The 22,101-nt window shown below is 47.3% G+C and overlaps 1 long non-coding RNA gene across 2 annotated transcripts in view; it reads right to left on the reverse strand.

Annotated features, from left to right (window-relative positions):
* Nucleotides 1–1,554: 1,554 nt before the first annotated feature.
* The window catches only part of LOC140897333 (uncharacterized), a 29,351-nt gene continuing 8,804 nt past the window's right edge, over nucleotides 1,555–22,101 (reverse strand). For both annotated transcript variants that reach the window (XR_012154705.1, XR_012154707.1), the window contains exon 3: nucleotides 1,555–2,092. This is a non-coding gene — a long non-coding RNA (uncharacterized lncRNA). The remainder of the gene's footprint in view (nucleotides 2,093–22,101) is intronic.

Consider the following 22,101-nt stretch of genomic DNA (forward strand, 5'->3'; position numbering starts at 1 on the left):
TTTTTTCTGTGCGGACGCCATACCAAGGCAAGCATGGAGGCCGCTCAGCTCACTTGGGCAATTAGGAGCACATTAAACACCACACGCATTATCCAGCAGTATATGCAGCACCAGAACCTGGCAGAGCGATACCGGGCGAGGAGGCGACGTCAGCGCAGTCACGTGAGTGATCAGGACATGGACACAGATTTCTCTGAAAGCATGGGCCCTGCCAATGCATGCATCATGGTGCTAATGGGGCAGGTTCATGCTGTGGAACGCTGATTCTGGGCTCGGGAAACAAGCACAGACTGGTGGGACTGCATAGTGTTGCAGGTCTGGGACGATTCCCAGTGGCTGCGAAACTTTTGCATGCGTAAGGGCAGTTTCATGGAACTTTGTGACTTGCTTTCCCCTGCCCTGAGGCACATGAATACCAAGATGAGAGCAGCCCTCACAGTTGAGAAGCGAGTGGCAATAGCCCTGTGGAAGCTTGCAACGCCAGACAGCTACCGGTCAGTTGGGAATCAATTTGGAGTGGGCAAATCTACTGTGGGGGCTGCTGTGATGCAAGTAGCCCACGCAATCAAAGATCTGCTGATATCAAGGGTAGTGTCCCTGGGAAATGTGCAGGTCATAGTGGATGGCTTTGCTGCAATGGGATTCCCTAACTGTGGTGGGGCCATAGACGGAACCCATATCCCTATCTTGGCACCGGAGCACCAAGCCGGCGAGTACATAAACCGCAAGGGGTACTTTTCAATAGTGCTGCAAGCACTGGTGGATCACAAGGGACATTTCACCAACATCAACGTGGGATGGCCGGGAAAGGTACATGATGCTTGCATCTTCGGGAACTCTGGTCTGTTTCAAAAGCTGCAGGAAGGGACTTTATTCCCAGACCAGAAAATAACTGTTCGGGATGTTGAAATGCCTATAGTTATCCTTGGGGATCCAGCCTATCCCTTAATGCCATGGCTCATGAAGCCGTACACAGGCAGCCTGGACAGTAGTCAGGAGCTGTTCAACTACAGGCTGAACAAGTGCAGAATGGTGGTAGAATGTCCATTTGGATGTTTAAAGGCGCGCTGGCGCAGTTTACTGACTCGCTTAGACCTCAGTGAAACCAATATTCCCATTGTTATTACTGCTTGCTGTGCGCTCCACAATATCCGTGAGAGTAAGGGGGAGACGTTTATGGCGGGGTGGGAGGTTGAGGCAAATCGCCTGGCTGCTGGTTACGCGCAGCCAGACACCAAGGTGGTTAGAAGAGCACAGGAGGGCGCGGTACACATCAGAGAAGCTTTGAAAACCAATTTCATGACTGGCCAGGCTACAGTGTGAAAGTTCTGTTTGTTTCTCCTTGATGAAACCCCCCACCCCTTGGTTCACTCTACTTCCCTGTAAGCTAACCGCCCTCCCCTCCTCCCTTCGATCACCACTTGCAGAGGCAATAAAGTCATTGTTGCTTCACATTCATGCATTCTTTATTCATTCATCACACAAATAGGGGGATGACTACCAAGGTAGCCCAGGAGGGGTGGTGGAGGAGGGAAGGAAAATGCCACAAAGCACTTTAAAAGTTTACAACTTCAAAATTTATTGAATGCCAGCCTTCTGTTTTTTGGGCAATCCTCTGTGGTGGAGTGGCTGGTTGGCTGGAGGCCCCCCCCACCGTGTTCTTGGGTGTCTGGGGTGGAGGCTATGGAACTTGGGGAGGAGGGCGGTTGGTTACACAGGGGCTGTAGTGGCAGTCTGTGCTCCAGCTGCCTTTTGCTGCAGCCCAACCATACACTGGAGCATACTGGTTTGATCCTCCAGCAGCCTCAGCATTGAATCCTGCCTCCTCTCATCATGCTGCCGCCACATTTGAGCTTCAGCCCTGTCTTCAGCCCGCCACTTACTCTCTTCAGCCCGCCACCTCTCCTCCTGGTCATTCTGTGCTTTCCTGCACTCTGACATTATTTGCCTCCACGCATTCATCTGTGCTCTGTCAGTGTGGGAGGACAGCATGAGTTCAGAGAACATTTCAGCACGAGTGCGGTTTTTTTCTTTCTAATCTTCACTAGCCTCTGGGAAGGAGAAGATCCTGTGATCATTGAAACACATGCAGCTGGTGGAGAAAAAAAAGGGACAGCGGTATTTAAAAAGACACATTTTATAAAACAGTGGCTACACTCTTTCAGGGTAAACCTTGCTGTTAATATTACATATGTAAGCAGTGTCAGGGTGAGCTCCACCCTGACATCTGGTGGTGAGGTGTGGCAAGTTGTGGAAAAGAACTTCAGGGGCCAATCTCATTTGCATAGGCACACCCACCCTGCCTAGAATGAGGCCACAGCTGCCCAAATGGTCACTTTGGCTGCTGTGAGATCCCCAGTGTCTCTGTTATTGGGGCAGGAAGAATAAATTGTTATTACCCTGATTATGGGAACTGTGCTTGGAACTGTACTTGGCCTTTTGTTATGGTGGAGGGACTCACCATCAACTAAGTAGCACTCGCTAGGCAAGGGTCATGGGTTCCAAAACTCTGTGAATTGAGAGAGGCTGGGGACAAGTATTAATACTTGGTGGCATGGGCCCCTTGGTGAGGGCCTTACATGCTAGTTGCACTTCCTCCTCTCTCCACTGTGGAATATCAGAGCTAATTTTGATTTCATTAGAAGTCTAGTTATAGGCTGCTGAGCTCACTTTGGGCTAATGGTGCACCAGCACTGAGGCTCCTCTACTACAAGCTGAATTTACCAAAGAGCTGAAATGACTAAGAGCTGAAATCACTGAGCGTTGTGTTAAGTAGTGGGGAAGCCTGAAGATATATTGTGGAGCAGTTTGCGGGATGGCTGGAGTGCCTTGTGGACAGGCTGGTGGAGCAGTTCGTGGGACGGCGGGAGCTGCTTGTGGGCTGCGGAGCAGAGCAGAGCTGAGCAAAGCAGTTCGTGGCGCGGCTGGTGGAGCAGAGCGAAGGCCTATGGAGCTGTGGGGCGGTCAGCTTCAGATCATGTAAGGTGCCTTTTACCCCTGCCCCCATCTCCACCCAGGTTGGGAAGTAAAACTCTGCAGATAAACTTTTGAACTCTGGGGCTGCCCTGACCAGGGACAGAGACTTTTGGGTCATTGGACTTTTGGGACTTTGGGTGATTTGGGGTTGCTGGACTCAAGAACAAAAGGGAAAGGGCATGCCCCAATTTGCTTGGGGTGGGTTTTTTGCTCATGGGTTGTGTTATGAATCCTGTTGGTGGTGTTTCCCCAACATAATGCCACATTGTCTCTCTCTGTTATTAAAAGGCTTTTTGCTACACTCAGACTATGTGCTTGCGAGAGGGGAAGTATTGCCTCTTGGAGGCACCCAGCAGGGGTGGTATATATTTGTCCCAGGTCACTGGGTGGGGGCTCGAGCCGGTTTGCATTGTGTTATTGGAATGGATCCCCTATATATTGAACCCGGCCCTTGTTGCTGCCAACTCTGACGGGCAGAAGGGTTACACATACATAGCACATGTGCTTTCATTACAAGGTCGCATTTTGCCTCCCCCCACCGCGTGGCTACCCCCTCAACCCTCCCTCCTCCCCGTGGCTAACAGTGGGGAACATTTCTGTTCAGCCACAGGCAAACAGCCCAGCAGGAACGGGCACCTCTGAGTGTCCCCTGAAGAAAAGCACCCTATTTCAACCAGGTGACCATGAATGATATCTCACTCTCCTGAGGATAACACAGAGAGATAAAGAACAGATGTTGTTTGAACGCCAGCAAACATACACTGCAATGCTTTGTTGTACAATGATTCCCGAGTACATGTTACTGGCCTGGAGTGGTAAAGTGTCCTACCATGGAGGACGCAATAAGGCTGCCCTCCCCAGAAACCTTTTGCAAAGGCTTTGGGAGTACATCCAGAAGAGCTGCAAATGCCAGGGCAAATTAATCCTTTCACATGCTTGCTTTTAAACCATGTATACTATTTTAAAAGATACAGTCACCAGAGGTCCCTTCTCTGCCTGCCGGGTCCAGGAGGCAGCCTTGGATGGCTTCGGGGGGGGTACTGGCTCCAGGTCCAGGGTGAGAAACAGTTCCTGGCTGTCAGGAAAACCGGTTTCTCTGCTTGCTTGCTGTGAGCTATCTACAACCTCCTCCTCATCATCTTCTTCTTCATCCCCAAAACCTTCTTCCGTGTCGCCTCCATCTCCATTGAAGGAGTCAAACAACATGGTTGGGGTAGTGGTGGCTGAACCCCCTAAAATGGCATGCAGCTCATCATAGAAGCGGCATGTTTGTGGCTCTGACCAGGAGTGGCCATTCGCCTCTCTGGTTTTCTGGTAGGCTTGCCTCAGCTCCTTCAGTTTCACGCGGCACTGCTTCGGGTCCCTGTTATGGCCTCTGTCCTTCATGCCCTGGGAGATTTTGACAAAGGTTTTGGCATTTTGAAAACTGGAACGGAGTTCTGATAGCATGGATTCCTCTCCCCATACAGCGATGAGATCCCATACCTCCCGTTCAGTCCATGCTGGAGCTCTTTTGCGATTCTGGGACTCCATCATGGTCACCTGTGCTGATGAGCTCTGCATGGTCACCTGCAGCTTGCCACGCTGGCCAAACAGGAAATGAGATTCAAAAGTTTGCGGTTCTTTTCCGTCTACCTGGCCAGTGCATCTGAGTTGAGAGTGCTGTCCAGAGCGGTCAGAATGGAGCACTCTGGGATAGCTCCCGGAGGCCAATACCATCGAATTGTGTCCACAGTACCCCAAATTCGAGCTGGGAACGTCGATTTAAGTGCTAATCCACTTGTCAGGGGTGGAGTAAGGAAATCGATTTTAAGAGTCCTTTAAGTCAAAATAAAGGGCTTCATCGTGTGGACGGGTGCAGGTTTACATCGATTTAACGCTGCTAAATTCGACCTAAAGTCCTAGTTTAGACCAGGGCTAACCAATTTATTTGAGCATAAGCTTTCGTGAGCTACAGCTCACTTCATCGGATGCGGAATCTGATGAAGTGAGCTGTAGCTCACGAAAGCTTATGCTCAAATAAATTGGTTAGTCTCTAAGGTGCCACAAGTCCTCCTTTTCTTTTTGCGGATACAGACTAACAAGGCTGCTACTCTGAAACCTTTAAGTTTTGAGTATTTCTAAATAATATTACATTGTTGGTTGTTAAGATGAAGTGGGTACATTATTATCTTTTTGCTAATTGGCCAAAGCTTGTATATTCATGGAGTGAGTATAGAGAATGTAGTAACTTGAACAATTTTGAGCATTGTCTAGGCAAGGAATATGAGCATATTCTCTGTGAGTCACTTTTATGTATATCTGGGCCTTGATTCTCTTCTCATTTAAACCATTCTAATTGAGGAGTAACCCCATTGACTTCAGTGAAGTGGAGAATTAGGCCCCATGGCTAGTCTTAAATAGATTGCTGTACGAGCTGGAACTTTTGTTTTACCTTACTACTTTATTTTGACCTTGCTGTTAGGGCTTATGTCTGGATTCGCTGCAGTGTGAAAAGAGCTAGGCTGACCACTCTGTTAATCTCAGATACTGTATCGAAGTTCCATTGAATGGGGGTGGAGGGAAACAGGCCTCTTACTTATACACCTAAACTCAGGTACCTGCATTTGAAAATGTTGACTCCACTTCTTTCTGTCATAAACGTTCCTGTTATAAGAAAAGGAGTACTTGTGGCACCTTAGAGACTAACCAATTTATTTGAGCATAAGCTTTCGTGAGCTACAGTTCACTTATGCTCAAATAAATTGGTTAGTCTCTAAGGTGCCACAAGTACTCCTTTTCTTTTTGTGAATACAGACTAACACGGCTGTTCCTGTTATAGTAATTCTTTGTGGCCTCTTCCTTCGGAGGATCTCAAAGCACTAAGAACCCTAGATTACTGAGAAGAAGGGAGCTAGGTGTATTTTTTGCCACCTGCCTACCCTTCTTAGCAAGGGTTAGGCACAATAGCAGCCCTTGCACTTGAAGGAGCAGAGGAACTACTCCCTCTTTGATTCTCTACAGGTGTCCAGTGATGAGGACAGGGAAGAAGGCAGAGTCATGACTCTGCTTCTCTATGTAGGCCAGAAACAGGGTGGAGCAAGCTTCATCATCCAAAGGGTGTGTTCATTCCTCATGTCTTCCATGGAATTGGAGGGGGCATAGTGTCTCTTGGTCAGTGCATCTCCACAAACCTAAAAATGGGCCGCATTGTGAGCTACACACTTTGGCCCATTAAGGAATAAAATGTCTCCCCAGTAAAGTAAGAGGTCCTATCCCCATTATACAGATGTGGAAAACTGAACCCCAAAGTGATGAAGCTACTGACCAAAGGTTACATAGCAAATCTGTGTCTGAGCTAGAAATAGCCCCAAGATCATTCTGCCTCTAATGTTTTCTATGTATGCATCCATATGTAATGCAGTGTTATGACTGAGCAGGCATTGCATTTTTATGCTGGATGTTGACAGAGGTCAATGAAAACTAGTAAAAGTAAAATGGTCTTACTGCACCAAGACACTAAGGGATTGTAAACGTGTTTTACATTAACGGGGGTATCAGTGTAGTAATGGAAAGTTAGAATTAAAAGGCCCTGACTGCCTCTTGTTACCTTATGTTCCCAGGAGCCTAAAATCTTTCAAGGGCAATCTGAGGTGAATTTAATTTAGCTGTCTTGTGTGAGGTAAAGGAACAACTGGGCCAAATACTGGCATCTCCATTTTTCATGGATTATCTTGTGAGGTAGGATCCTGCCACAGTTCAGCAAATGAGTTGGTCTTAGGGGACTTAGTTGCTGGATGATGACTCCAGAGTGGAGGCTGTGTGAACTAATGCCTTGGAGGAAGCTAGAACTGAGTAGCTACTTAGGAAGATTAATGTCTGGATTCATTAAAAGCTGCTTATGTGAGAGGTGATCTTTTATGCACAACTCACAGCCAATTAATAAAAATGGGTCAATTAGCCTGTCAAATGCAACAACATGTATCCAGTGTTCAGGCTCTTATGTGTTTATGAATGAAATATTAAAGTATATGAAGGGGAAACACCTAATTGCATCATACAAAGCAGATGCAGAAATTTAACTGAGGAAATTGTGGAACATTTCATTCAACTTCCATCAGAAAGTCACCCATTTATCCACTCACTTACTAGAGGACAACACATGGGTTTCTGTCATGGGCATGCTATAAGTGTACTGTGTCACTACAGAGTGCCTTTCATCCCCAAACAGCCTTTACAAATGATACATACAGAGGAATCACTTCACCTATCAGTGAAATGCAGCCACCTTTGAGGTGGAAGGGTGGCAGCCAAACTGTGCAACACAGCAATGAGGAGAGAGGAAAATTTAGGACATTAGAGCAAAGTCTTTTCATATAAATAAAAGTGCCTTTACCTTTAGTATACCTGCAGAGCAGAAAGAAATTCTTAATTTTTTAATAGTTTTTAAGATCAAATCCCAAAGATTCCAACACAGAAACTGAATTCCAGTAAAAGTTCATCTGACTCAGAAGCATGAAAAGCCAAGCTGACCTTGCCAGAATTTTGTTTTCAGGGAATCTAGATTAAATATGATGTTCAGATTCTTGATGGTATATCTGTGCCACGCACAGAAAAAAAAACAAACCAAAACCCTTGGCAGCAAGTCACGGAGCCTAGGTCAACTGACTTGGGCTCTCAGGCCTAGTGCCCTGGGGGTAAAATTAGCACTGCAGACATTTCTGCTTGGGTTGGAGACTGGGCTTAGAGACACCCCCCACACACACACACACTTCTTCTCAGGGCCCGGGCTTCAGCCCAGGGTTGCTGGAACAATTTGTGTAGTGGGGGTGCTCAGAGCCATTGAACCAAACTGTAAACCCTGTATATAATGGAAACCACTTCAAGCCCTGGGATGCTGCCACACCCCCAGCACTCCTAGTTCCAGCACCTATGCTTCAGCCTGAGGAGGCATGTCTGCACTGTTAATTTTAGTCTGCTAGAGCAAGCCCCACGAGCCCAAGTTAGTTGACCCCAGCTGTGAGACTCACTGCCATGTTGGTTTATGTGTTTTTGAGTTTGCAGTGTAGATGTATGCTAAGTCAACCCCTTGAGTATCCTCTTATGTGTAGGGTGACCAGATGTCCCGATTTGATAGGGACAGTCCTGATTTTTGGGTCTTTTTCTTACATAGGATCCTATTACCCCCCACCCCCGTACCGATTTTTCACATTTGCTGTCTGGTCACCCTACTTATGTGGCATATAGGAAAGAATGGATTGTATACAAGAGCGTAAGAAACACTTCAGGTGACTGATTGCCAGAACCATTAAATGTGTTTCCTTCCCAGGGTGGCTCTAATCTGCACTATCATCAAATATATGCAATTGCAAAGATGAAAGCAAGAAACTGTACCTGTAGGAAATATAGATGCAAATAGATTATGCATTCCTGAAGTCAGCAATATAATATGTAGGGGGCAGAGGTTTATCTATAGAGAATAGGAGCTGCACGCAGGCGAGAAATGTCATGAAATGAAACGTGAAATGTTAACACTTATAAATAACAATCTAGAGAATTGTCCCAACTGCCACACCTGTGCAATAGATTTCATTTTACTACTTTATGTAAGATTGCAGGATTGTAACTCTGTGTGTCACTCTGAAGCCCAGAATGGTGGTTGAGTTAATGTGAAGCAGTGGAAACAGCTGCAAGTTGAGGGTTTTTGTTTAGAATATCACAAAGGTCAGGCATCACATGGCTTTTCCGTCTGTTGCCATCCAATGTTTAAGTTTTCAGCTATTTTGACTTTATGAATTACTGTAGCTGTACATAACATGGGTGTAAGGCCATGCGAAGAGTCCTAGACCATTGTGATATCAGATGCAACTCAAACAATCACCACCTTTACTCTATAGTTAGTTTGCATGCAACAACTTCATCTCTACAGTCTCCATACAATCAATGGTGGATTACTTGGCCTGCATCATGGGCTCTCAGCTACTAGTAACATCTTAATTTATGTAGCACCTTCTCATCCCAAAGATCCAAAGGTGCTTTACAGAGTGTACAAAGGAATCCTGCCATTCACCAAGAAGGGACAGCTCCCTGAGGGGTTTCAGCTATTTTACAGTGATCTACTGCTACTACATAGCAATCTACAGGAGGTGGCACCAAACAATCCTGTATCTAACTGAAACTACAGGAACATTTTTAGGTGGGAAAGATGTAATTACATAACTTTGAAGCTGGTCAGGCCAGAATATTTTCTGAACACATGTAGTCAATAAATTGCCAAGAGATCTTTGATATCTCTAAGTGGTGAGTGAGGACTTTGGTTTTATATCTCATCTGCAAGATGACAGAAGAGACAGAACAGTGCACAACAGCTCTGTGTGGGGATATTGTATTCAGTGCAACTCTGAGTGGAAAGCATTTCACTGCAGCATCACCTAGTTCCCTCTCTGTATCTAGCATGTCCTCTGGAATGGTGGTTGAAGCATGAAGGGACATATAAATCTTTAGCGCATCTGGCACGTAAATACCTTGCGATGCTGGCTACAACAGTGCCATGCAAACACCTGTTCTCACTTTCAGGTGACATTGTAAACAAGAAGCAGGCAGCATTATTTCCTGCAAATTGTAACCAAACTTGTTTGTCTGAGTGATTGGCTGAAGTACAACTGAGTGGACTTGTAGGCTCTAAAGTTTTGCATTGTTTTATTTTTGAATTTGTTTATTAGTAACAAAGTGGAAACTACATTGATAGCTCCATTTCACTTTGGAGTGGGTGAATTATTACTTTTCTCTCCTTTCGTAATTTATTTAAAAAATTGTTTCTTAGCTACATATTCATCTGGAATAACAGCAGTACATAATGCGTGGAAAGTACAGGTTAGATGGTGAGGTCCAACCCTCAAGGATTGGCTCTTATGAACCCAACAAAACACTGGGTCTGCTGGATCCAGTCCTTAGGAACAAGTTAGAGTGCCTCTTACGTTATGCAAATTCTTGAGGGCCCTCAAATGGAACAGTTCTCTCATATCCCTACACCAGGGGGTAAAATGTGTGTATGTGGCTTACTGCAGTTTTTTTACCACCCAAGCATCTCCTCTCACTGGGGTAATCCTTAGATAGCTGATCAAGTGGGTTTTCTACTGCTCTGTGACAAGATCGATGCATAGCAGTGGCTGTGATCTGGTCATAAATACCAGCATAGTCCAAAGAGAATTCAATTCCTAGAGTGAGGAGAAACAGTTGGGAGGAAACACTATAGGAAGTTAGCTACCTTTTCCCACAGGGTTATCTAACAAAATTGAAAGCTGTAATACAACTAGCATATCCCTCGCTGGATTTCTCTGATGGAGCTGTTTATTACAGCACATTTAGTGATCCAGAAGAGACAACAGTAATATATTTATAGGTCAATAGTAACGTAATTGAAGATCCTCTGGACTTATAAAGATGCAGGAGAATTAAATGCTCTTAAAGAGGGATGCATTGAAATACTGAGATCGCATTCCATCCCCCTTTCTCTTCTCCTTTCCTTCCTTCCATCCATCTTTCTAACTGTGTCTGGCTCTTTATTCAAATGTATACAAATTATGCTTCTGCTGCTGCTTCCCCCCCATCCCCTGCCACCCAAAACAATTTGTATACACTTGTACAAATTTAGAATCTATTGTTTTTTGATGCGTCTGTTGATCGGTATGGATTTCATAAAAGGTATTAACTGCATCAAGACAAAGGATGTGGGATCTGAAGTTCTATGAACTTCACAAACTATATTTTTTGGTTCATAGGATTCACAGAGCTAGTTTGAGTTCATGGAACTTTTTACCCTATAATTTAAACAGAAGGGTCTTTTGAAGGACTGTTGAATTTTACTTTTTTTTTTTTTTTTTTTGTTAAAAGGAAGCCTGTGGTCTGTGCTAGGGGTTGAAGAACCCCTCCCCTCAAAAATATGTAGGCTGAAACAAATGGATTCTCTATGATGAATATAAACTGCATTTATTTTTTCATTTGAATTTTTCCCCACCTCCGTATGCTCCTCTTTCCGCAGTCTCTTGTAAGAGGAATGTGAACTCAATATCGAAGCTTCAAACCTACAATAATGAGTGTGTTTGAAAGTAGTCCAAAATGAGTTACCCAACCCTAGTGGAGACCTTCACTAGCAGAGATTCATAAAGCTGAAAGGTAAATTAAACTAATTTAACTAATAAGTCCTGAGATGCACTTTCCTCTAGTCTGAGCTCACTCCTTCTGAGAGTTGTCGGAGTTCAGGACAGGCAGAATTCCTCCTGCCATCTCTCTCAGTCAAATCCTTCTTACATGTGTTAATAGCTGGCCCCCTCTACTCAAAGCAGCAACCTTTCTTAAGTACAATCTTTGCCTCCTTTGGCATGTGCTTAGCTAGAAAGGTCTAGGCCCCTTCCCCAGTCACGATAGTCCCAAAACCTGTGCAGAAAACTCGTGGCTCACCCTCATGGAGCAATTAGTTGAGAGTAATTCAAAGCTGATAGTCCCAGATTGCTGTCTTGATTAGAGCATGTAAAATTTTTTGGATGCATAATTTGTCAACAAATGTGATATTGTGTCAGCTGAAACTATTCATGAATTTGTGCTGAGGTTGCCAAACCGTTTCAATTAAATCAAAAATGTTGAAACAAAACATTTAATTTTGATACAAAACATTTTGTTCAGATTTTCAGGCATTTTGACAAAAAGCAACGGAAAGCATTCACGAAATGGCTGAAGGAGGACGTGGGCATTACTGAAATATGTTGGATTTAGTTTGAACTGAATTTTTTTCAGCTTTTCAGTTCAGTGGAATTCTGAAAAATGTTGTTTTCAGTTTGACCCAAAACGAAACTTTTTTTGGAATTACTAGTGAACGGAAAGATCCATTATTTGCCTGGCTCTAGTCATGATGGTTTCTCTAGAATAGTCATTCAACAAGTGTCAAGCCTGTTTCCTGAGCTGGGCAGCTACCAGGAATACATTGCAATAGGTCACCCTTAGGTAAGTTTAGACCCATGTTCAGCACATAATACAAAATGGAGTGCACAGTCAATACAAACATTTCCCACTCAGTTTCCTTGCTAACAGAGCTGGTCCTTTAGCTCAAGTGATAGAGGGCCATGCTTTTACAATAAATACTTCTATTTTTCCTTTGAAAAGAAGCAGGGTGATGTACTTGTATTACATAAGGATGATGACATATTTTCCAGTTAAATTAATTAGTGAATAAGGAGGATATTAAAAAAATCTTGTAGGGATAAACATTTTTAAATTGGCAGGCCTCAACAGCTTTACACCTGGGAGTCCCGAAAGAGTTGGCTGAGGAGATCTCTGGCCCACTGATGTTAAAATAGGTCTTGGAACAATGGGGAAATTCCAGAAGACTGGAAGAGTGCTAATGTGCCTGTCTTCAAAAAGGGGAAGTAGGATGACCTGAGTAACTATAAACCGATTAGCCTGACATCCCAGGCAAAAAACTTGAAAAGTTGTTTCAGGATTCAATTGATAAACTAAAGGATGAGAATACAATTAATGCCAATTAACATGGTTTTACAGAAAATGTGTCTTGTCAAACCTGATTTCAATATTTGATGAGATTACAAGTTTGGATGATGCAGGCAATAGCATCGATCTAATGTACTTAGGCTTTTTGAAGGCATTTGACTTAGTACCACATGACATTCTGAATAAAATATCAGCACTATACAACCTCAGTAAAGGATACATTAAAATGGATTAAGAACTGGCTAACTGCCATATCTGAAGCTGTAAATGAAAGTGGGGAATCACTACCCAGTGCAGGTGTTTCTAGTGGAGCTTTGAAGGGATTGGTACTAGGCCTGACATTATTTATGTCCAGATCATTTTCATCAATGATCTGGAAGTAAACATAAAATCATTGCTGATAAAACCTGCAGATGGCACACACACTGGCAAATAGTAAATGATGATGATGACAGGGCAGTTAAATAAGGCCTCAATCTTGCTACTGCATTGCCCTGGGCAGAGAGCCCAGCACTGAACCACATTGACTTCAATTCCATACAGATGCAAGGGTCCATCTGTGTGGATGTAGTTGAAGGATTGGGGTTTAAGTCATTTGCTGGTAGGAAAAATGGGTTTCTCTGATTTAGTTTATAACTGGTTACTGAATGATGAGTGATATGATTCAGTGAAAACTGTAAGTTTAAGAACCAAAAGCCATCTTCTTATAATCAATGACATTGAAAAGAGGAGGAAACCTTATTTTACACATCTGAACATCTTATATTTAATGTTAGCAAAAAAACCACATATAGAAGGACACTTTCGGAGGAACAGCATCAAGATATTTCTTAAGGCATGCACTCAAAAGGTGTACACTATTAAAGACAAGCTAGAAAAAACCTCAACAGGCAAGCAAAACAAAACAAAATTTGGGCAGTGCATTAAGCATCAGTCAGCTGCAACCAGTAGAACAGACAAGCTGTTACAATTGGCTTCCTTGCCAGTCAGTCATATCTTCTCTGATTCTCCCTTTCCTTCGACTGGCTCCCTATTCACTACTACCCCAGTCTTGCTTCCTTACTCTGCCTTTATCCATGTCTATGTATCTGATTTAGGATCAAACTTTCAAAATTACTGAAGTGACTTATGAGGCTACTCGTGTAAGTCTCTTAAAAATGGGACTTGGGTGCCCAAATAACATAGGTGTTCTGGAAAATTCTCCCCTTCAGCCTTGTCTACATGCGAAAGCTTTTGTATAGCCAAAGGTGTGAATGTAAACCAGTATACTTATACCAGTATAACCCCACATTATTATTGTGGTATAATAATGTATTTTAAAGGTTTATCTTATGTTGCTTAGGAAGGGTTTAAGCTAAATGGGAAAAAGTCACTCTTATACTGGAATAAGAATTGTTTTGCCAAGCCACTACTCTCTCCTCTAAAATTACTCCCTAAGATCTACTTCTATTGTGATATCCACAAGAAGTGAATCAACACAAACTTCTCAGATTTATATTTATTTTGAACAAACCTTGTCCAATGCATTGATATAACACCTATCTTTTCTCCACTATCTCCTTTCCCCTACTTTCTTCCCCACTCTTTGTCAGATGTTTTATGAAACCATATTGTAAGCACTGTGACAAAGTTCCTCCTCTGCCTTGGTGGGTCTTGCGCTTATTGGCGGATTTGCTCGCCTCAGAGGTTCATGGCAACCCTCGTATGGCCACTTCTGTGGCTCAAATCTGCCGTTCACTCAGTTAGCCTCATCACTGACCGGCATGGGGAAAAGGAAGAAGAACAATCCCCGCAGTATCTGCTGATCCATCTAGTGGATCGGGGAACAGGCCAGAGACCTTCCCCTCTGGTGGAACCCACAGTCCAGTTCAACTCTGGTACCAGCTGAACACCTTGGTCCTGGCCCCAGGTTTCCTGGCCAACCTCCAGACATCGATTCTGGAGTTCCTCTGGTCAGGACTGCACTGGGTCTCTGCAGGGGTTTCCCATCTACCCCGGTGGAGGAAGGGCACGGCCTGAAGTGTCTACACACTCAGGTCCATGTCTTCCACCTCCAGGCCCTGCAGAGGCTCCTTTATGGTGCAGGTAGTCCGGTGTGGAGCATACTGGTGCACGCCCTCCTGCACCGCTTCCGAGGGCTCCGATATGACCGGCAGCTCCATTATTTCCATCCAAGAGGTCTTCTGCGAGACCTCTCCAGGCTCCTGGTCTTCTACCATGACCTCCTCCGGACCTGGAAACTGCTCTCAGCGACCAGGTCTGTGGTGACCACAGTGGGGGACAGATCTCCTCTCGGAGCCCCTGCTACACAACCCCCAGCTGTGCGTGCCGGTGGCAGAGCCCCCCCGGTGTGCCAGAAGTTGGTCCTGGCAGAAGTCACAAGAGTTGGAGAGCTCCTGGACTACGACCGGGGAGACTGGCTGGATCCCCTGATGCTCAGCGCATGGGCCTCTCCAGGCCTTGTACTCCCCAGTGCGTACTTCAGGAGGTGAGGGCTGCTTTGCTGCCCACTGCTCGGGTTTACCTTGACCGGGTCCTGCATGAGGCCTGGTTCCACCGTCAACTCCAGGCCCTCCGGACCTTATCATCGGGCCCCTGCCCCGTGGACCCAATCAACCCCCCCGCCCCTTCACCGTGAGCTGGCTGCATGATGTACAGCTGGTCCGCTTCTAGACCGTGCCAAGGAAACATTTATACACGCTCGTGCTTCACACCCTTCATGTCCTCACCCTTGTATCCCGCCCCAATACAAAATGGCGGGACCTCCTGCCACCTCTGGAGGGTGAGGACGTGAAGGATAGGTGGGCCAGCCCATACTCCACCCTGGTCCCGAGGCCCGCCGAGGATATCAGATGGCAGCTCCTTCATGGAGCCATAAGCACAGGCGTGTACTTGCCATGGTTTACCCCTATCCCAGACACCTGCCCCTTTTGCGGCGTGAGGGAAACCCTGGCACACATATACTTGGAGTGTTCCAGGCTGCAGCCCCTATTCCAGCTCCTCACGAATATTCTGTTACGTTTTTGGTTGCACTTTTCCCCTCACCTTCTCATTTATGCACTCCCTATCCATGGCCCCAGAAAGTCACAGGACCTCCTGGTCAACCTCCTCCTGGCCCTGGCTAAAATGGCCGTTTATAAAACCAGGGTGAGGAGGTTGGCCGATGGAGTCTCCTGCGACTGTGGGGCCTATTTCCGATCCTCCGTCTGTTCACGTATCCGGGCGGAGTTCCTCTGGGCGGTGTCCACTGACTCTCTTGACGCTTTCGAGGAGCGGTGGGCGCTGTCCGGGGTTCTCTGCTCGGTGACCCCGTCCGGTTCCCTTCGTTTGACCCTTTGATCTCACTCCTGTCCCTCTTAGTTGTCCCCAATACTCAATTGGTTTCTGTGGATCCCCCTCTTAGGCTGGGGGGGATCCTTTAGCACTTCCTGGATCCCAGTAGGATCGCTCTCCTGTAGCCGTCTGGCCTGGAGGGAGAAGGCTGCTGCTCCTGCTCCTAGGCCCTGGGCTCTCCCTGCTGCTGCTGCTGTTGTTGCTGCTCCAGCTGCTCCCCTGGTTGGGCCAGACACCCCACCCCCTTCTCTGCTACCTGGTTGCTGACCGGCTGCTGCCCCCCCTCCCCCAGGTGCTGCTACTGCTCCGACTACAGTACCTTGGGGGGGGGGGGCTGCTGGCCATCTCCCCAGAGAGGGGAGTGTGGGACCCCAGCCCCAGCCATTGCTGCTGTGGACGTCATCACCACCACCACCTGTGAGGGGCCCCTCCTGCCTGGCCACCAGACTGCTGCCTGGAGCTGCTGCTGCGTTTGCTGTTTGGAGCTGCTAGAGCCCCGAGGAGGAGAAGAGGAGAACCATCTACCATTGGGGGAGCGCACAGAGACTCTGCAGACATCGTGGAGGGGGCCTTTAAGACTGAGTAGCTTTTGAACTGTGCTCTTGTGGGGGGGGTCATGACTGTGTTTGTGGAGACACAGGGGGGTATGGCATGGAGCCTGCCCCCTAGTCCATCTGTGTGTCCCCCTTTGCCTCCCCCCACCATCACTGCCCCCTCCATCATCCCCAGTGGACACTTACCATCTGCCTCAAGCTCCTGCCTCTGAGGCTCAGCTGCTCCCCTGGCTTGGCACGCCCTTTCACCACCTTTTGGGCCTGAAGCAGCAGCCAGCCCAAACTGACGTTTTTGCAAGCTCATGTGGGTGCATGTTCCCCCCCCCCCACTTGGACTTATCCCCTTGCTACCTGCCCCATTTGCCACTTGCAGCCTTTAGCCCTTCCCCTTTGCCGCAGCCCCCTCCTTACTAGCTTCAGTTTGTTTGCTTGCTCCAGCCTCTGAAGCTAGCCCCTTGGTTTCCCTGTCCTAACTCCAGCCTGGTTCTCCCCCCTTCCCCCGCCCTGATTAGCCCCTTGCTCAGTGTACCAATTCCCCCTCCCATGCACTTGTGCCCCTCCCCATTTTAGTTTGAACCCTCTTCACTGCACCCCCCAATGCTGTTTTATTTCCTGCTCCCCTAGTGCAGCTAGAGGAGCCGGAATCCCACCCCGTGTCGGTGACTGACCCGGAGCCCTTGACTGCCCCTCTGTCCAGCCCACCCCTTTTGGCACCCTCCTCCCTTGCCTGCAGCCTAGCGGGGAGCAGTGGTTGATCTGCTTCCCCTTTCCCTTCCTCTCTCTAGTTTTTCCCCCTCCCTCCCTGCTCATTATGGCGAGGGACAAGGCGGGTGGGGCCCCTCCGGCAGACCTCGCCGCCCCCCCCAAGCCTCTACCTCTGCCACCGCAGCTGAACCACCTGCTACTGCCCCTGTTGGGGCACCGGCAGCAGGGGACACTGGATGACCTCCTGATAAAGCCCCTCCTGTCCCGTTACCACCTGAAGCCCCTGTGAGCCCCGAGTTGCCTGTCGCTTCAGGTGCCGGTGGGGAGAACCCCGGGTTGGTGGAAGGCGATCTCCCCTCCATTTATGAGGAGCTCGAGGCCCTGGGTCAGACCCCGGTCACCCAGGGGGAAGACAACCCTCTGCCAGCGGGCCTCGATCTGGGCAACCTCATTCCGGCCCCCCTTTCTCCATGCTCCCTCCCCCTAACCGTTGCTTCCGCTCCCGCCTCTGAGGAGCCCCTGGACTCTTCCACCAACTTGGCTGAAGATGGCACCCCGCTGACGGCCGCCGAGCCTGTTGAGGTGATGGCCAGTACCACGCAGCAGAGACCCAAGCCACCAGGGCCCTACTGAAGATAGTCCACCTCCTGATGCTGTGGTTGCCAAACCCACCCTGGAGCCTGTGCCCGGCATTGCTGAGAACCCCCTCCCCACCCCGCGAACCCCTGAGCCTGATCGGGAGGTGCCACAGGCCTGTTGCTTGGCTTCTGGAGCCCAGAATCGTGCCTCTGCCCCTGCTCCTGTCCCTGACCCCGGCCCTGCCCCTTGTGCCGACCCTGTCCCTATTCCTTCCACCTCCCGCGATGTTATTGCCACCCCCTGGGGCTGTCTCCTTCCCTTTCCCAGCAGATGACCCCCAGGGAGCGGCTTTTGTGTTTCCCTGTCCCGACCCACTAAGAGCTGCTATCTTCCCTCTGCCACCCTCTACTGAGCCAGGGTTCAAGGCGGGCTGCGTGGCATCAGCCCATCGGGCGCTATGTCGGGGGTCCGCCCCTTGCCTGCCCATCTCAGTGGCCACAGGGCTGTGCCAGGGGCCCCGCCAGAGGATGGTCCGGAGCCAGTAACCCCACCTCCCCATGTGCTGCGACAGGAGCTGCGGGAGTTTCTTGAAGACGTCCGTGGCTCCCACAACAAGGTACAGTTTGCTTTTCAGCGATGGGGGGAGTTTCAGCAAATCCTCCGGGCCACGAGGGCCCTTATGGGGGAGGGTAAAAGGACCGGGAAGCAGGCCACCACTGCCTACCAGCGGGTCCGTGGTTTCCGTGACTCCTTACTCACCTATGGGGTGGGTCATGGTTTGCTGCATGGCCCAATGGGGGCCGTGAGCATCCCTGCTGGCGAGGATCTCCCCCAGCCCTCCTCATGGCACCCATCACTATCGCAACATTGAACACCCGGGGCTGTAGGATGGATCTCTGCAGATCCCAGGTGCTCTTCTTCCTTCAGGAGGGGGGGTATTCTGTGGTTTTCCTGCAGGAGACCCACACGGATCTGGCCGCCAAAGACAGCTGGCGGCTGGAATGGGGGCACAGGGTGTACTTTAGCCATCTCACAGTTCATACGGCTGGAGTGGCGACCCTGTTCTCCCCTGACCTACGGCCCGAGGAGCTGGGGGTCACCGAGAACTGCAGATGGAGGAGCAGGATGTGTGATATCCATGTGCCCTGCCAAACTCTCTGCAGCCCAACAACAGAAAAAGGCTTAGTTTAGGTCTGACCCTGGGCTCCATGACCTACCTGTTCCTGTCATTGAACTGCTCTGGTTCCTGCCTAGTGGTGGCGTGATTAGGGATGTAAAATAGTAAATGGTTAACCAGTAAGCTTTAGTCTTACCGGTTAACCCATCTTCACCGTTAACCCCAGCTGCACCGGCCAGCAGCCAGCCAGCAGGAGCAGCCCCAGCCATGCCGGCTAGCCGGAGTAACCCCAGCCCCAGGAGTTGGGCCGGTTTGTTTACCTGTCGCATCTGCAGGTTCGGCTGATCGCAGCTCCCACTGGCTGCGGTTTGCCGCTCCAGGCCAATGGGGACTGCAGGAAGCAGCGCAGGCAGAGGGATGTGCTGGCCGCCCTTCCCGCAACCCCCATTGGCCTGGGACGGTGAACCATGGCCAGTGAGAGCTGTGATCAGCCAAACCTGTGGATGTGGCAGGTAAACACACTGGCCCGGCCCACCAGGGGCTTTCCCTGGCGGGCCATGTGCCAACAGTTGCCGATTACTGGTTTAAACGGTTAACTTTTTTACACAATATTTATGTCCCTAGGCGTGATCTCCCAAGACTCCTGGTCCTGGTTCCTCAGAGGTTGCTGGGTTCACTGATTTTGTCTGGTTTTAGGTTGTTTCCTGCAACAGATTGAGTAACAGAAAGTTTTATCAAAAAGAAAAGGAGTACTTGTGGCACCTTAGAGACTAACAAATTTATTTGAGCATAAGCTTTCGTAAGCTACAGCTTATTTCATCGGATGCATTCATGAAAGCTTATGCTCAAATAAATTTATTAGTCTCTAAGGTGCCACAAGTACTCCTTTTCTTTTTGCGAATACAGACTAACATGGCTGCTACTCTGAAACCTGTCAAAGTTTTACATATATATTCCCACTTATCTTTGATTTGGGTCTGGACCTAATGTCTATCATGTGTTAAATCACTGAGCTGTTTTGTTAATAAATCCCATCTGTTTTATGACTTACAGTGAGTAGTGTAATCCTTGGTGTGACCTTAGGTGATAGATACTAATTCAGGGTAAACGAGCCTGTCGGGGAGGGGGATCCTTAAGAAAGATATCTCCTGTCACAAGTTTTCTGGTAACAGTTTATGGTGACCGTAGCTGGACCCTTGACAGTCGTCCCTTGAATTGTACTGATTTTTATGTTATTTATGTCTTCTTATAATCAGCTTGGTTAAAGGTTTATTTAAGGTCTATAGACCTTGAGAGTGGAAGCACTGGCAGCTGGTCAGTGGCTTTCTTGTGTGGGACCCAAACTAACTGAAGGAGCAGACCAAGTTGCTGACAGGCACTGCTTGTTACAGCAGGTATTAGATTGGGGTGTGCTGCTTGAGCTTTGAGTAGCTGTGTGTGGCAGGCCAGCATAATTTGCTGAGCGCTGCTGAGCTCTGACTTTAAGAAGTCACCGCGGTGACCATTGCGGTTGAGTGCCATGCAAGCAGTTGTGTCTGTGTGAGTCAGACATTTACTGTTTAAAAATCAGCAGCCAAAACTTTGGCATACATGGATGGTATAAGGAAACAAATCAAAATTCTCTGGAATACAGTGTCAATTTATTTGGAAAATGTAAAAATCCTTGGAAAGAAGATTTATTTGTGGGTGAGAATGGGCTTTTGATAAGTTATGTGAAAAGTGGGAAAGCTTTGTTACTTTCAAACCAACTCCAAATAAGAAACTAAAGAAAAGAGCCTTAATCTATGTTTTGGTAATGGTGGCAAGGGAACTAAATGAACACATTAAAAATAAAGAAAAACTAATATCTCAAGTTAAACAGCAGGTGGTAAAAAGGGGAGCTGAAATTGAAAAGTTAACGATTCAAAATAGTACTTTGTCAGCTCAAGTGCTTAACCAATCAAAGCACATTAACCAATTAAAACAACAAGTACAAGAATTAAATGCATGCTTTGTGAAAAAGGATAAAGAAAATTTTGTATTGCCAGAAAGGTAGAGCAATCACAGGCTGCTATAAGGGAGTTGGTTAAAGAGGTTAGAAGCACACAAGAGGGTATCTGGAATCACTCCTCTTGTAATAGTAAAATCAACAGCTTGAGGGATAAATTAAGAAAAAGCACAAGGAGTCATAGCTGCCCTAAATATGGATCCTTTAAAAGGATATATATCTGAAGACTGATTCAGGAAAGGAGGAGTTTGATGGTGACTTAAAGTAATGGGAAGGAAGCAAAAGTAGCAAGGACTCAACCCTCTGCTCCACAAGACTTAGAGGAGCCGGAAAGTTCTAATGAAATGGAGGAGGGGAAAAGATACTCCCTGATAGCACCTATCACTACAAGCATGATAAATTATGGTCCCAATTGGCCAGTTGAGACCTGATACGTGACAAAGCCATATGGGCCCGATCAAGCAAGGGCAATGGAAAGACACTAGGTCCGCTTAATAAAGAAACTGCTCTGGACTGGTTATCAAAGATCAGTAGTATGGCTGCCATCAGTAAAGAAGATACAGCTGCCTTATTAAGGGAATGCATGAATGGTGAGGAGTTTAGTGCCTTACCCAGGGAAATCCAGTTGGCAAACATTAGAGACATTACAGAAATTTATGAAGCTGTGTTTAGGTTCTACTTCCCACATAAAAAATATCATAGGGAAGTTTTAGTCAGACAGACAAAAAGTGGGTGAGAGACCTGAAAGGTTTTTAAGCAGAAAATGATCCTGTATTGGCTAGCAGGAATGTCACCTATTGTTAATGGAATAGCAACCTGCGAGACACCAGAATTTAAGGAGGCCCATTCAGGGGCTCATACCTACATTGAGAGTAACGCTGGGTCCAGTCAATCCAAGAATGGTGACCATCAGAGAACTAGAAGATAAAATAAGGGAGGCTTCCAAGCTTCAGTGACAAGCTTTTCCCAGTTACTGGCAAAAGAAGAAGATAGCTGTTGTGAAGTACACAAGTAGTAGAGCCAGTGAGCAAAAGGGGAAGAAGTACAATTTAGATGGCAAGAATTCTGCACCAAAGGAGAAGAATGTCTCCAGCCATGCTGATCCAGTCAGAAACCAGGAATATCATCATAATTCTGCTGACCATGAAAGGATTTAGAGCAGTGCTGGGGAAGCGATTATTAAAGTATGAGTAAAAGGATTTGATCGACCGACTTCCAGTCGAGTTATTTTGAAGATTGGCAACATATGAAGGGAATAATTTGTCAGCTGCAACTGCACCCAAGCACCTAGAAATGCAGGAGTAGAAGGAAAGTTTATTGTGATGGGGCCCATCTCTTCCACCTTCCCCCATGTGGTGCCTATTGAC

Source organism: Lepidochelys kempii, chromosome 1, assembly GCF_965140265.1.
Source record: "Lepidochelys kempii isolate rLepKem1 chromosome 1, rLepKem1.hap2, whole genome shotgun sequence".
In the NCBI taxonomy this organism is placed as follows: Eukaryota; Metazoa; Chordata; order Testudines; family Cheloniidae; genus Lepidochelys; species Lepidochelys kempii.